This window comes from Panthera leo, chromosome F3, assembly GCF_018350215.1.
Source record: "Panthera leo isolate Ple1 chromosome F3, P.leo_Ple1_pat1.1, whole genome shotgun sequence".
In the NCBI taxonomy this organism is placed as follows: Eukaryota; Metazoa; Chordata; class Mammalia; order Carnivora; family Felidae; genus Panthera; species Panthera leo.
Genome location: NC_056696.1, coordinates 11,598,437 through 11,602,214, shown reverse-complemented (window position 1 = coordinate 11,602,214; position 3,778 = coordinate 11,598,437). Strand labels below are relative to the sequence as shown.

The following is a 3,778-nucleotide window of genomic DNA, read 5'->3' as shown; positions in this document are numbered from 1 at the left end:
GTGTTGTTCATAACATACCCAAACTTCAACTTCTTTTCATAGCCTTTAGAAGTCTCACTCCAGCAAAGCCAGCAATCGAGTGTCAAACTCGGAACCTCAGCCAAGTGTCTCCCTGCCCCCAGGGGCTACCCCAGGCTTCACCTGAAACATACAAGGCGTATGGATCAGGTCCCCGGAAACTGGAATGGAAGTGGGCAATCATCCCACATCAGATCATTTACTAGAAGCAACTTCTTTCTTATTCCATACATCATACCAAACATTCTCCAGCTTCTCACGTCGCCCAACGCGTACTTAAGTAACTGGGCTTGCTGGAGTAAGAACGAGAAAGGTTCAAGTTTACCTAAGCCTGACCTCACCTCCAGGCCGGCCTGGCGAATGTTGCAAGAAGGCTGGGCTGTCTCCCACGTAACACCCCGTCTCCTTCTTTGATATTCCTGAAAGCAAAACCTCTTCCGAAATTTGCCCTGACTTCACGGAGACAGGGACAAATGGATAAACGTTTTTCAAGTGTCAGCAGCCAGGCTTTCATATGGAAATTTTACAAGGGAAGAGGTAATGTTGGAAGTGGTGGGAGGGAGGAGTGAAAGTTTAAGACTAAAGATGTCTATGAATTTGTGCCACAGAGGCCGTCCCTGGTGCTAGTAATTCTGGGAGGAAAGCCACATAAATATTTGCATTTTACTGGGAGTTCCCCAGAGCCACAAGTCTTAACCCCAAAGCAGCACAGCTTGAAAAGCAGGAAGAGTCTGGGGATACTTCAACTTTGTGGTGTCCTTCCAATGGTACTCTCTATCTAGTGATCTGTAGCTCAAATTTTTTGGTATCCAGTTAGGGATTATTCCTTTTGCAAAGAGCTTTTACAAGTACAGAGACTCGTGTCGAATGGGCCCCTTGAAGCGTTGGGCACTAGCCCTCTTCTGTCGGTTGATAGGGTCTGGGTGGCCCTGTCTAACCATGGCTGGATAAACCTGGATAAAACTAAATCTTGTAGGCGGTCCTATGTGGAGTCCTTAACTCTACCCCAACCTGTCTTGGGAGTTCCATGATTATCTCTGAGCCTCCGAACGAGGAGAAGCGCTGAAGAGTCAGGGACAAAAAGCAAATCTACCAGGTCCGTGATTATGAGGTAAACAGGGCCAGTCCTGGCCATGACCGCACCTCTCCTCTCCCCTTGTCACCTCCTTCTCTCTCTCCTGCCGGGATGCCCACCACATCCCACGCCCAACACCTGCCCCTCTGTCCCTCGCACTGTTCCCGCTCTGTTGCAGGGCTCGCAAAGATGTATGCTGTGTTTTTTCCTCGACCTTCTGAACTTCCCCGAGCTCCCATGTGCCCAGAGATACAAATATTCACCTGCTAGGACCGCCAGAACAATGAAATAAGGCAATGAGTAAAAGGTATCTATGGCACAAAACAGTTCCCTGAGTTGTTACCCTTATTATTATTCATTTCTGTTACGGTTGTTATCCCTTCCCTTAATGATACTACTTTTCCCTGGGGTATTTGCATTCAATAGGAGACAAAGAGCTTCTAAATCCCAACAAATCGGTTCCTAATGGTGGGGCTTCAAACCAAGAGGAAGAGAGCGGGCAGGGGTCCTTCAGGGCACCCTCAATATCTCCCCGGGAGTATACCCACGGTGGGGGGGGGGCTCCACAGCCCAGCCTCCTGGGATGACTGCGTCTGCTGCCCCACTGAGGGCCCACGTGGCTGTCCTGCTCAGGCACACAGGGCGATCGCCACGCAGCCCGCGGGGACGGGAGCCACAAAACAGATGTTCCCGTGCATCCGCCTTCATCCAGAGAAGTGCTTCCCTTGCGGGCAACTAACTTCGTTTTGCAGGCTTGCCGGAGTCCAGGATAGCCCAAGGTCAAGCTCCCTGGGGCCTCATCTAAAGTTTATAATGAGGCCGGGACTCTGCTGAAGCAAGCCTCAGCATAAAACTGCCTTTCAGCTCGAGGGCAAGGCACCACGACTCAGCATTCTGGTCTACCTCCCCCGGGTCTCTGACTTCTCCCTCCTCCCCCTCATCCGCCGGCTGCTGCCTCAGCCAGGGCTCCTGTCACCTCTCTCTCCCCCAGGTAAACCATAACCAACCAATAATTTACTAAGTGCTTACTCTGTGCCGGGCCATCTAAACAAAAGTTTTTGCATGCAATTTCTCGCCAAGCCTCAACACAAGCCACGAGGTGGAAATTCTTTGTTGGGAAATATTTGGAAAATTTTGGAAAATTTTTGGAAATCTTTGGAAATATTTGTTGTTGGAAATATTGGTTGGGAAATTATTTGTTGGGAAATTATTTGATGGGAAAGTTGAGGATGCTCAGCGAAGGTCACTAACTTGACCAGAACTTCCGCCCTTTCACCCCCACTCTCTGGCTTCCTTCCCCCCTGCCCTCCCCTCACCTACTCCCACTCTCCGCCAGCCCACCCACCATCCGCTTACAAGAATCCCTTCACCATGCCATTCACACACTGGAAATCCTTCGGAGACTCGCCGTTGGGTCCAAATAAGGTCAAGGTCCCCTCAATCGGCATCCTAGACTTTTCCCACCCTCACTCCAAGCCAACCACCCCGTCCCACGATCCGCTCCGTCCCACATGAAGCCGCATGTCACCCGAAAGCAGCTCTCCATCCCTCACACCCACCACCCCTTGCGGAATGCGGCTTCCCCAATCTTCCGCCTGACAAACATCCCTTCGTCCTCGAAGACGCAGCCCAAAATGCCACTTGCCCTGTGAAATCTTCCCAAACTCCCTCTGCTCCTTCACTCTGTCTCTCCCTCTGGGGTCTCCCAGCCCTTCCCACTCTTTCCACTAACGTGCTACTGCATCAGATTGTATGCCATTGCCGGTCGGGGGGTCAGCACCCCAAATGGGCTGGGAGCTCTCCCGGGGCAGGGGGAGTTTTTCATTCTAGTCCCGGAACCTTCCACGGGGCCTGGACCGGGTGGTCGATTGAACATTTCCTGCATGCTGTATGGAGAAATCATTTATTTATTCGTTCGGCCAGTTGGTTTTTAGTCCGTTGTGGGCTAGTCTGCTGTCAGGGAGCTAATCTTCGACTATTGCACAAGGCGCCACACTAGGGACTAGGGAGGCAGAGAGGAAGCAAAGTCAGACCCCCTGGGAGGAGTCCCAGCTTTGGTCTAATGCTTATATAACCGTGGGTTTTTATTACTTTTTTCTTGATTCCCTTCCCAGAAAACAAATTGAGTTGCAGAGCCTGCAAAATACCACCCAATTCCATCCTATTTAATCTGAACACAAGTGCCATCCATTTAACTGCTTACCAAAAAAAAAAAAAAAAACCAAAAACCCTCAATTGTCGGGTCTAAATCACAAGCTCATGCAAATAACCAAGGTTAGATGGCTTCCAGCTCCACTGAGATCCTCAATCCCTCATGGTGTTAGTTCCCCAAGTTCTACACATCCAATTAACTTTTCTGATTACTCACGGATTAATTAACCAAATTGTGCTGACGAGAAAGCATCGCGGCTTAAGGTGGCTGTCTACATAAGTAGACCTTATTCCACCATGATGATAAACACTGGAAGCACCTTCGGGCAAGGATCCCACCTCTGTGACCCCTGCCAAACCAACCGGCACACGGTGGGCGGTGGGCGAGTGGGGGGGGACTCCAGAATTGCAGGTGCAAAGAAGCAGAAGATGACGTCATCTGAAAACCTCATTCTGCACAGGAAAGAAACGAGTCCCGGAGAAGGGCAATGACACGCCCAAGGCTCTTTAAGGCTGAGCTGGGACCAGCACCCA

General features: G+C 50.6%; 1 long non-coding RNA gene across 1 annotated transcript; it reads left to right on the top strand.

The window, feature by feature from the left end:
• Positions 1-1,212: 1,212 nt before the first annotated feature.
• LOC122212356 lies at positions 1,213-3,346 on the top strand. Its single transcript, XR_006199114.1, has 3 exons — positions 1,213-1,400; positions 1,846-2,084; positions 3,208-3,346. It is a non-coding gene; the product is annotated as an uncharacterized LOC122212356 (long non-coding RNA).
• Positions 3,347-3,778: the final 432 nt, after the last annotated feature.